General features: G+C 39.7%; 1 protein-coding gene across 1 annotated transcript in view; it reads left to right on the plus strand.

Moving 5' to 3' along the window:
* The window catches only part of LOC147176593 (neural-cadherin), a 222590-nt gene that overhangs the window by 54608 nt on the left and 154993 nt on the right, over positions 1 to 12989 (plus strand).

A 12989-nucleotide genomic window follows, 5' to 3' on the forward strand; every position in this document is an offset into this window, starting at 1 on the left:
ATGAGTGTGTCGTTAGCTTCTTTTCTTAGCTTCTTGTGCTAACTGCTTTAATGCTTGTGAACAAACGGTAGAAGGTTTTTGTTTTACGTCATCATGCATTGTCCTATTATGAAAGCCCGACTGAAGATCTATACCGCAAAGTTAGCTTGTTAGCTGATCATGCTATCCACCAAATACTTGTCACTTGTGAATATAAAGTACCCATTTATAAACAAATGACTTAGCTTCTCGTGCTAGCTGCTGAAAACTTGTCATTTGTAGAAAAATGTAGCGTGTTATTCGTCAGCCTGGTAAATTTCCATTCCGCTGCATTACGTGTGTGTGTTCACGACACATCACTATTTGTGTAAAAATGTAAAAAAAGAAAACATTTATTTTCCGAAGGTAGGCTGCAATGGAGCTGCCTTTAATGAAGCGTCTGATTTAGCGACGCGTTAGCTGCAAGATTTGTGTGCATAGAAGGGGGGGGGGGGTGAGGGGCGGGGGCGGTGTCTTACGGACGTGATTTGCTTTTAATGGAGGGCGGGCCGCCATTACGGCCCCCCCTGCGCCCGTGCCGCAGGACTGCGGATGTAATTGTGGTCGCCCAGGGGGCCCGCAAAAACTCATTTTGGAGAATTTACTGGCCTTGACTGCAGGAAGGTAAATGACAGCAGTTCACATCCAATCAATCAGCAGGTGCTCTTTTTTTTAATGAGGGAAAATGACTCAAACTGATGAAATTACTCCTGTAATAGGTGGCAAAAGTATTGGGACACGGACCTGAAGCCTGCAAGCTTACCTTTTTGCATTTGAGCTTTCATGGACTTGTTTCGCTGTCTTGAAAGTAAGACCGAAGTACTCCTCGGAGAACTGCAACGTTATCAACAAATTTCTGTTGTAAGCTGATTAGAAAAACCAAAGATGCTTAAATTGGTTTGATTTGTTTGTTCAGCAAATCACACACAGTCTTAAAATTACAACGTCAAATTATTCAATGGCCAAAAGATATCATAAAATGGATATTAAAAAAAGTGTCTTCATTCAGCATATAATGCACTGCCTTGATTATTCCCATGCCATCCAAGCACTGGAAGGATAATTTCAAACATTCCAAGATGGCTGTCATTATTTTTTCAAAAACAACATTTAGGAAATATCATATCATAGTCAATCAATGTGGTAGTGTGATGGTGTGCGGCCGCTTTGCTCCTTCATGACCTGGACGACTTGCTGTGATTGCTTGGAACCACAAATTCTGCCCTCTACCTGATGAACTTGCAGCCGTCAGTTTATGGCTTTTGGCTTGCTTATGATAAAAGTGCTTCAGTGTAGTTAGTTTATCACTGACAAGAAAATTAAATAGCTAATCTTCACCCGGTTAGCTGCCAAGTCTACTCTGACTGTTCACAGCGAGTTCAAATTTGGCGGTGTTAGTTTTTCCAGATGCGACGTGTGAGGAAGTCTAACATCTCGGCCGGAGCTCAGGATGTTTGAGAACGTCGGAGGCAGATGTTTCGCTCGCAGCCCTCGCCGCCATCTCAACATCTGTCGCCATTTCTGAAGAGAAAAAAAGAAAGCTCCGAGTCTGACTCGTGGACAGACGTTCGTAATCCCTGCTGGATCCCGACACACTTTAAAGGGATCGAGCTAATCCGGAGTGAAGAGGAACGACCTCATCCGACCTATCAATGGAACTTCCAGCCCAGCACAGACAGTAGCTCGCCGAAATTTCATGAACAAAAGGCATGATTTTATTTAGTATTTTTTGGATTACAATAATATTTCTTAGAGCATTAATGGTATCTTTTTCCAGAATATGATGAGAATAGTTAAATTTTTCAATTTTCTCGTCTTTCATTTAACTTTAAACCAAAAAAATAATTCTTTATTATTGTAGGATAAGGAATTTTTATTTTAAAAAGTATTTGTGCTTATCTTTGTTCTTTATCCTCATGAAATTTATTTCCCTAAAAAAATATGCATTTGTGATTGTCACATTAAAAACATTTAATAGACAGCAACTTTTTAATTCCTTTGGCAGTGATTCTCACAAGTGGTAGTTTAAGTGAATTAAACTTTACAATAACACACAACCGCGTGAGTTTTTTATTTATTTAGGTACAATTCGTATTCCATTTTTTTAACATTATGTCAACTTTTTAAAATGAATCATTTATGTACAATTATTTATTTATTTTACCAATTAACTCATCCACTCCCAGCAATTTTCACTGAAGCAACCACCTTCGCTCCCAGCTGTTTTACTGGATTTTGACTGAAGGTCCACAGATTATTTTTGTTCTATTGCTATAAAAACATGGAGCCTACCAAGAGAAAGATTAGAGTCTCTTCTTTCTTCAGGAAAAAAATATTTTTTTTGTATCTTTTTCTTTTTTGCATCAATTAGCATTATAATATAGCTAAGTTTCATCCTTATTCACAAACCTGTTGAAAACAATGGGGAAAAAAAGAGCTTTTTTGCAACATGGTCCTGGCTGATCTCTTATACTCTGCTGCGATCTGCTGGCCGTTTTTTTGTAATAACTACCATTTCTTTCAGTGACCTCTTCAACTCTGAGGCTGCATCGAAGACTTCTGTATGCTCTAGCATAAAAAAAAAAAACGTATACCGGTAAATACGTTTTTGGGAGTGAAGGATAAAGTATTAAAAACGTATTTATAAATTTTTGGGTTCGAATGAGTTAAATGCATTGCAAATGATCAAACTTTGCATAGAGTTACGGTGGCTTACAATAAAGACAAAAACACTTATCAGGAAGAAAACCTGTGTGTCATCTTTTGAACACCTGGACCGACTCCCTACTTTGTGTTGGTCCTGATGGTGATTGGTGTAAAAAGTTTGACAACAACTGTCCATTGGCATTCAGAGGGTACACTTTTGCTTAATTGCTGTTCGGATTACGATGTGGTCCTTGGAAAAAATTCTCCCTGGATCCCCCATTTTTGAGAAGGAGGATCAAATTCACGGCCTGTTGTCATTCGGAAGTGAGACTTGCTGCTTGGCCACCTGAACCCGTAAATTATAAACAAAACCGAGAGCCACTTGGATGCAAATGCTAAGTGAAGTCATTTCAACAAGACCCATTAGAGAGGCTTTGGCGGGTAAAAAAAAAAAAAGGGCTGATTAAAAGACAAAGTCACTCAAGTGAGTTTAAGTTGAGCAGATAAATAAAGCCATCCATCCTTGTGAGCCTTGTTGTTCATTAATGACGCTGCTTGTTAACGTTGCCTCATAGGATCCTGCCTGCCTGCACAAATGATCCATGTCCAAATTGGCCGTGGTTCGGGTGTCTTAAAAGCTTCGTCTTGGTTGAGCTTCGCTTTAGTGTGTATTTAGGACTGCACTTGTTTGGTCTGGAAGGTGGAAATCGCGAATGGCTGGCGCCGGGATTTGGTTTGTGATTCGGTGTTCTTTTCGGTTTGGGGAAATGTTACAGATTGGGACGGTTTACAGCTGGATACGTTTTCTGTTACCAGTGCAGCGATTTGTGCCACGACACAAAAACATGCCACTTCTATAAGCTTGAAGCAAGTCGAGAAAATGAAGATAATGCGTTTTCTTGTAGGTTGCATCCGGCGGTGGCGAAAACAGCAACGTTTTGCTCCTTGTTGTAATTGTTGTTGTTGTTTTTTTTTTTCACCTTTGTGCCGATACTCAGACAAAGGGTGAATCCAGGCAACTTGTGTTGTTTTCTTGTTTTGGGAAAATGTTCAAAAATGACTTGTTTTAAAAATATAAATGAAGCAGAAGACAGAAGCAGAATTACTTTTCCGGTCATTACTCCAAATTGCACATAAGTGGCCACAGTATTTTAGATGTGACACGTGGGCATGATTTAAGTGTTCTGTATGGTCTAGCATAACCCCCCCCCCCCCCCCCCATAAAACGTATATATGCGTCTTTGGGATCACCATCACCATCCATGTAGTTATGTTACAAAACCCGTTTCTGTTTAGTCTCTACGTCTCTCGTGTTCTCTGCCTCGGACGTCCACCTTCAATTTAATTGCTGTGGACAGTGGTGTCGGGACTGGACCAGTCTTATTAGGACGACTGTATTCTGGTTATTGATATGGCGGTTGTTGTGCCGATTGTTCTCCTTTCCCTCTTTCTTGTCTTCTGGCTCGAGCGGCCGTCTGTCCTTCTACTCTGTCTGTCCATCACAATCCAACCAATCATGGCTGCCGTCACCTGCAGCAGGTGGGCTCTGTTTTGAGGTTTGTTCCTGACAAGGAGTTTGTCTTTCTCTTTCTTTTTGCTCATGAGGGGTTCAGTTGGTTCACATGTGCTAAGAATGTATGAGGAGTCGAGTTTTGGACCTTGAGAAAGTGCCTTGAGATAACTTCTGTTTTGAATTGGTGCTATATAAATAAAAGGACTTGACTAGGTTTGGCTTCGATAAAATGGCATTAGTATTTGTCTTAGGTAGAGAAAGGGTTAGGTTAGGGTTCGAATTGGTTATGCAAGGGTTTGGGTCAGGTTGCGTGTCAAGTTTGAGTTGTCAACTCTTCAAATGTCAATATTATATCAAACCGTGGAAGGTTTTCCTTGGCCAGCGATGATGTGAAAATCACTTAGTTGTACTTTACCTTGCAGGCCTTCCAAAGAAATACTTTTTTATGCGAGTTGAAGATGGAGCCGCAAACAACTCATGTTGAGTTGGAGCCACATTAGCCGTTGTGAGCGCGTGTCTGCGGGAAACTGCCCGGCTGAGCCATTTGTGTCAATTTGAGCTCTGAAATGGTCTTTGTTCAAGTGACATTTCCTGGTGCGCCGTCGGCGTTTTATCTTAGCAAATTACAGTCGCGAGCGATTTCGCTCTTTGTCATCCTCACACAGAACATTTAATTAGCGGTGAGGCTCGTCCGTCTGTCTCCTCGCGTTCAGACCCGTGCGATGTCCTGACACAGGCTGCCTGTTGGAGGCTTAAGTTCCACTTTGGGTTATTGTAGGCGGAAATGTGAGCATTTTTAGGCAGACACAATTCACACAGCTGTTATTTTTCATAATCGATGTATTACCATTATTGTATTAAGTCGTTACTGGAGATCACAAGTCGAGTCTCAATATGATGAAGTTATGTTTTCAAATCGAGATTAGGGTTTCAAAATTGGCTTAAGGCTTTTAGATGACAGTTTGAAGCTCGGGTTTGAAGTTTGAAATAAAAATGAGGCTTCGAATTTGGTTGTCATGTTAAGGTGAAGGTTTTAAATAAGAATTTTAAGACAATGTCAAGGTTTCAATAAAGGTTAGGGTTTGAAAAACCATTGTTAAGATTTTGAATTGTATTCTCAAGACAAGATTGGGGTTTCAAAAGATACATGAGAGTCTCAAAATAGGTTTTCAAGCCAGGCTTAAGGGTCTAGATTTGTGCTTACGGCCAAGGTTGTGTTTTGAGAAAAAAAGGTAGGCTTTCAAATGGGGTTTCAAGCCAGGGTTAGGGTTTTAAAAGCGGGCTTCGAGCCAGGCTTAGGGTTTCAAGTTTGAGCTATGGGGTGTTTTCATTTCAGGATACCCTTTTACACACGCACACACACACACGCACACATAATCAAACATGACACGCCGGAGAGCCAGAGTGTGAAAATGAGGCCTGAGTTCAAAGGTCGCGGGAAGAGTAGCGGTGTCCTCAGGTCGTCACGCTCGTCTGCACAAAGTGGGGCAAGTGCGAGACGACGAGCGAGCCATCCGATTGGCTAATTAGATGGTCGCTGACCCGACTCGCGGGGGGGGGGGGGGGGGGGGAGTCACACGCTCGTCGGGGCTCGGCTGTGCGCTGTCACAACGCGAACGCTTTCCTTGCTCAAGTGCAACGTACGCGCCGGCGTCTGCTGAAGCAACCGACGAGCTTCCAGGCATTGTTGTGTTCCATATCAGTCACGTGCATTGTCGGATTATATATATTTTATATACCACTGATGATGTATTTTGTACAACTCTTAACCTTTTATACACCAATTATTGACCACTTATGCATACTTTTTATTCACAGTACGTTTAATTTATACTTCTACTGATACGACACATATCTTATAATACTTAGTGATGCATTGACCACTTTTACGTTCTTTACATCTTATTGATCTTGTGTATTCTTGTCACACTTACTGTATATGCTTCATATAGCAATTATTGACCATGTATGAACACTTTCAACTGAAATACACTATAGTTACACCACTTAGAGACATTTTCAGCATTTCCAAATAAGTACGAGTCAAGCTCGTTGGGAACCCGCTGTGTACAATTGAGATCAATGCACCCCATTTACCATTATTATGTTAAACTATGAAGTATTTTTTTTTGCGAAAGTGCAAAAAATACAAATTGATTCGGAACTCGTAATAATGGATCCGGATTTTGGGTGTCAGCCTGAGCTCTAAAATAGAAGAGAAAAGAAAAAGCCATTGTTCAATAATTATATAATATTTAATAATATGTTCAATAATTCCTAAAAATGACACCCACTCGTGTGGACTGACCAAAAGTTTTTGAGAAAACATGACATTTTCCAAATTGTGACAGTTTTTTCGGCCCGATGCCACCGATGTGTGTGTGTGCTTTTTTTTTTTTTTTTGTTAAATCCACCTACACGGTGATTTAATGTCCAACGAGTTACACGTCATACAGCACAAATTGTCCACTTTTGTAATCTGCTCCGGAGAATAGAGTCCAAAAACACGTCTTTCCTTTTCCTACACAGGCTGGTTCACATTTTGAACCCAACCAGAGCACAGACGAACGTGCACAAAAGTTCCGTTTCCCACCAAAATACACTCCTTTGACTCAGTTTCACATTGTGAACTCAAACAGAAAAAAAGGGTGAACGCACACGAAAGTTCAGTGCAGACTTTTTTTGTCGAGGCGTGCGGCCTTCAGCGTTGCGTCGCAACCTATCGTGCCAGCGAGAGATCATTCTGACCTGAAGAACGCGGCGTGGCAAACTTGGACGCGTTTTTCTCTGAAAGCTTTTGGGCTGACAGCACAAACTCCGCTCACTTTGTGTCAAGTGGACAAAAATAACATTTACCTTACACACACGCACACACAAAAAGTCTCTCATTCACACAAAAAATTCCGACACGAACCAAAATACATCTCCAACAAATCTCCCACACGCATAAAAATATCTCTCACAGTCGCACACAACAAACTTTTCATGCGAAGCAAAAAGGCAAGAAAACTTCACACACATTAAAATATTTCACACAAACAACAAAAAGGGATAAAATATTGTAAGCAGCAAAAAATACTATCATTATCATCATTATTATATTAGAGAAGCTGAATTTTCTGTCATTTTGACAAGTGTTGTTCCGATGCTGTTTTTTTGCCCCCGATACCGATTCCCATCGGCATCGTTTTGTTTTTTTCTTTTTCAACATGAAAAAGCTGTCCTGCCATTGGCTCAGAGCATTCAAGGACCAATTGGATATTTTGGCTGCGAATGTCGTGCACAAGCAAGACACAAGATCCAAAGTCCTATATTAGCATCAAAATAATGGTATCGGCATGTTACTTGTTAGTACCTGCCGATATTGATACCATTGTTTTAATGAAGTATCGGGTCTTCTCCCGGTATCAGTATCGGTATCGGAACAACACTAATTTTGACCTGCAAATGACAGGATCTTCATCAATACATTTCAAATAATACCTTATATTTGTAAAATATTAAAAAAAAATAAAAATGTTATAATAACCTAAATAATTACATCATATATTATACACATTATTTTGTTTAAAAGGAACAATTTAGGATAGCCTAATACATCTAATAAATAAAAAAAATGTATCATCTTTTAATCAATCCAACAATGTAACAATACCTTTTATTCCATTTTGTGTTACATACAAACATTTTTTGATAATTCCGCTCATTTTAGGTTTAATCTCTTTTCCTTTTATTTTATATTTTTGTCAAACTTCTATTTTTTGTAATGCTCAATGATCCGGTCACATGGACCCATGAAACGAACCTAAATGAAGCATTTTAAACCTATAGTGTAAATTAACGGTAACTTTACGAGATCTTATGAAAAGTTTAGTGATACAATAAGTATGTACATGGAGCCAATTTAACGCCATTTAAAAGGAATTTGGCTTCTCCAGTATATTGTATTATCGTGTTAAAACACTCCATCACGTCTCAGTGCAAACGCTGCATTAGTTTTATGCGTGTCTTTAAAAGTGCATAAGTGAGCACATTGTCCTGTTATATAGGCCACATTCACGAGACGGATTCCATAAAAGAAACTACGCCGTGATTTAATGTGGATTTATTTTTTATTTTTTAGGAGATGTTACTAATACTTGAACGGATGCAGCTGGAGGCCGAGCAGCTGCCGTGGACGCGGTTCTTATTTGTTGACTTTAAAACAAGAAGAAGCTGTGACGATGCAAGCACATAGTGGAAGCAGTAAAGCGGCCATTTTAGGGTCACTGGTTCACTACGTTACGTTCAACACCATTCCCACATTAAAATAGAAATATGCTATTTAAACACTCCCAGGCAAGATTTTATAGCATGTATGACACTTAAGGTCTTTAATCACATTTTTTTTTAAATAATACAAACACATTTAAACACAGAGAGCAGAAGAAATGCATACAACATCAACAGTTACAGGAAAAAACATGTCATCAGATTACAGGTACATTTATTAAAAATGGGGATTACTTCGAGGGATTACAATTTCTAGAGAGAGAGAGAGAGAGCGAGAGAGAGCGAGAGAGAGAGAGAGAGAGAGAGAGCGAGAGAGAGAGAGAGAGAGACAGAGAGAGAGAGAGAGAGAGAGAGAGACAGAGAGAGAGAGAGAGAGAGAGACAGAGAGAGAAAGAGGCGCGCGCGCGCGCGTTACCGTTTCTACGTATGAGGTGGGAACGAACAAATTGACTAGTCGTGTCCTCCACACGCGGGCAGTTTGAACTTTGAAAAAGCTTCACGGACGGGAGGAGCAATTGACGACCGGTATTCACTGGAATTTACTCGGAGCGAAAGTTTGAGCTGAGAGTCCAGCCGCATGCTACGCGCTGTAGCTTCTTGCTAGCTAGCCCGCTAGCCTACAACCAAAATGTGAGTTACACCTTCCAAACAAATCTTCCTCCCACCAATTCACGATTTGAACATCATGCGCAACATATACACGGCTAAACTTGTGACTGGGATAAAAGTTCACGCATCATCATCTTCATTTTATCTATCTATCCATCTGTCCATCTATCTATCAATCAAACTGAGATGTGGTTGCTTTCAGTGACAGTTCGAAAACAGCATATGGCCTTTAATCAATCAATCAATTAATCAACCAATTAATCTATCAATCAATCTATCAATCAATTAATCTATCTATCAATCAATTAATCAATCAATCAATCAATCAATCAATAAATAGCCTACATGCTTTTCAATTACGCAAGGATTCTTGCTTTTTGTAGGCTGCCCGGGTCCCTATCACCCGCAAATAGCAGGGGCACATTGTATAGAATATATATTGTGGTGATATTTATTTCTATTTTGTCTTCATGAGCATACTCAATATTGGAGTTCTCCAAAAGTAATACTGTTACATTACTTTAATATTATGGTACTTGGTTTACGTTACTAACTACATTTTTTTTTAGCAGGTAACTTGTTACTGTAACGGATTACATTTTAAAAATAACCTTCCCAACCCTGATAATAACCAATATAAAATGGACCTACAACTGTCACTTTCTTCAGGCGTAAAAGTATGAATTAAGATTTGACATGAAAAACTAAGCTGAGAAAAAACACTTCCTGTTTGTGTTCTTCAAATTTACAGTGTCAAACCATGTAGTGTGGCACCATCTAGAGGTCGATAGTGGAATTGCATCCAAGTAAACGGGAGGCAGAGCAAAAATAGTTCTGAACTGTACCAAGAAAGCTAAAACTACAATAAATACACAACACAGCAGGGCCGCGATGCAGAGGTGTTTTATTTTGTGTCGTTGCTGTCATTCTTGTGTTGTTTACCTGAAAAGTGGAGTTTGCCTCACTAACGTCTTTAACATCGGCATCAACATTGAAAAACGAAACGTTACCGGTTTGTTGTTGTAGTTTTTGAACTGTGCGATCAATGAAAATAAGAGACGTGGGAACGTTGACATTGGCAGTGCGATGCAGCTTTCCACGTACGACACTACCGTCCCTTACAAACAAATCTTGACCCTTGATTTGTTTCGAGTTGGCCAATGACTTCTTTTTAACTTTTTAACTGGAGTTAAATAATTTGCCCAAGAAAACTATTAGTCAAAGTGTGTTTTTTAGATAATTGAAAGAAGTTCCGTTAAATATGTTTGCGTAAGCCTGTTTTGTTAAAAATGGGTCGGCCGCAAAGTTATTTGCGTTTGGATGAATTTCTGCAAACTAGTCAGTTTGTCATTTTGTTTTTTCTTTTCATTGCATCACCAGTGGCTCTTAGATCTTGTGTGTGTGTGTGTGTGTGTGTGTTTGTGTGGTTGTGTATATTTTGCTTCTTATACACAGAGGTCTCCCATCCAGGTCCAGAAAGTAAAACCCTGCCACAGTTTGGCTTCAGCCCCTCGTGCTAGCTAGCTAGCTCCCCGGGTGCTCGTATACCTGCTAGGGAGCTAGCTCGCTAGCACGAGGGGCTGAAGCCAAACTGTGGCAGGGTTTTACTTTCTGGACCTGGATGGGAGACCTCTGTTTACTATTTATTTGATTTTAAAAATAACTAAGTTCGATTAGATTAGCCAACTGGTGTGTGTGTGCGCGCGCGCGACTGCATGTGTGTAAACGTGTCTATGTACTTTAGTGTGTCACTAAATTGATTGTGGGGACATTTTGCAGGGCGCACCCAAGAAAATTGCTCTCGGATGAGCTCCTTTCACCGTCTTGGCGTGCGCGAGCGCTTGCGAGGATGATTGCTGTTGACTGAGGAGCAGATCTGTGCGCACGCTGATTGTAATGACTTGTCGCAGACGTCTGAGGCGTCAAGAAGAAGCCAGAAGGGGGAACGAAGGAAGACAAGTGATGACAAAGGCGCCTTTCAAATGAATAGCGAGTCCGTTGTGCTCATGTAGCGTCATATGGACACGCGTCCTGCGTCGTCTTTTGTATGCAGCCGATCGATGACGGGAAAAAGTAAACCGGTGCGAGCAGTAAAGAGATAAAAGGTGCGCTTGGGCGGTGGGACGCCACATAAAGGCGGGTTTGAGTAAGCGTTAGGGTTTGACATGAGGCTATACTTTTAGGTTTAGGATTTCAAGTTAAGCTTTAACTCTGGGTTACCATTTCAAATTAGGGTTTCGAGTATGGGTTGATATTTAAAATAGGGTTTCGAGACAAAAATAGGGTTTCAAATCACAATTTCTGTTTTCAAACCAGTTGTAGGGTTAACATTAGGGTTTCAAACAAGGGTTATGGTTTTGAAGCCATGGTGAAAAGGTTTGTGTTGCAAGCTGGAGTTTAAGTTAGGGTTTCAAGCCAAGGATTGAGTGTCCCATTAAGGTATCCAAGCTAAGCTCAAGTGTTAGAAACCAGTATTGCATTTTCAAACAAGGGTTTTGGTTGAAACTTTGAGTTGCCAGCTCGGGTTAAGGTTTCAAGACTGAGTTAGAATTTCAAACAAAGGTTTGGGTTTCCAATTAGGGTTTCAAATGGAAAACTAGGGTTAGTGTTTTAAATAAGAGTTTGGGTGTGAAGGTAGGGTATCAATTCAGTCAAAGTTTGAAATTAGGGATTCAAGTCAAATGCGTGTTTCAAACGAGAGTTAGTGTTTCACGTTAGTATTTCAAATGAGGGTTTCAAACCAGGTGACAGTTTCAAATTGGAATTTAAAGTTAAGGATGTGGTTTGAAATGAGGGTTTCAAGCCAAGTTTATGGTTTCAAACCAGTGTTGGGGTTTCAAACAATGGATATGGTTTGAAGTCAGGATAAGGTTCAAGTTAGCTTTCCAAGACTTGGTTGGCTGTAAGGTTTTAAGATTGGGTTAGGGTGGGGTTTAAAGCCATGGTTTGATTTGCAGAAATGGTTAGGGTTTCACAGTAGTGTTTCAAGCCACAATTTGGGTTTTGAATTGGGGTTTCAATGTTGTCATGGTTTGAATTCTTAAATACAGTAATGTTTTGGGTTTGGCATGAGTTTCATGGATGATCACATTCATTCATCCATTCATGTTAGTGAAGACCGCACCTCGTTTGGTCTTCGCCATCGCGGCAATTTTTCCATTTGAGGCAAATAGAAAATATAGAAAAGGGGCCGCCACAAAAGAGCCTGCAGGCGCATCCTCCTTCGAGACAAAATGTCGCCTTTCTGCTTTCACCTTTGATAGAAAAAGGGAAAATGTCATCTTGCTGCCATTGCACAAGCCACTAATGCATCACAGTTTTTTTTTTTTTGTATGAAAGAACTTTGAAAATAAAGATTGCGTTTGTCAGCTTCATGTAATATTCCACTTAAAATGATAATAAATAATCATTTAAAAAATATATCATTGCGACAATGTTGAGAGTGAGACTAAAATGTTAAATGTCAGAATTTTTTTTCATAAATGGGATTCCATTTTAATAAATATTTAATTTTAATTTTGAATTTATCGGAATCACAAAGCAATGTGACCAATTTACTTTTTTCCTGAAATGTTTAGTTTTTAGCTGAAACTTTGTTTGACGGTTTATTTAATACAGGTTTTGTTTCAGCACAGAGCTGTGACTGAATTGGTTCAATTTTCTTGTTTTTGGTACGACTCCCACTAAAATATTCCCTCCAAAAATGAAAAGGCGACACATTTGCAATCATATTCATGGAAAAAACTGTAAAAGTCAGACATTGAAAGATAATTTCTGATTTATTTCATTATGAGCTTCATTTTCATGTTGTTTTCAAATCTGTTTTTGCATTTGTGGAAGTTTCTCAGACAGGATTTTACGACCACCGTAGTTAAAAACCCCAAAAAATGGCACCCATTTCCAACTACATTGATGAATCCATCATTTAAAA

Source organism: Leptonotus elevatus, chromosome 3 (genome assembly GCF_054856555.1).
Source record: "Leptonotus elevatus isolate MCC_2025b chromosome 3, RoL_Lele_1.0, whole genome shotgun sequence".
Taxonomy (NCBI): Eukaryota; Metazoa; Chordata; class Actinopteri; order Syngnathiformes; family Syngnathidae; genus Leptonotus; species Leptonotus elevatus.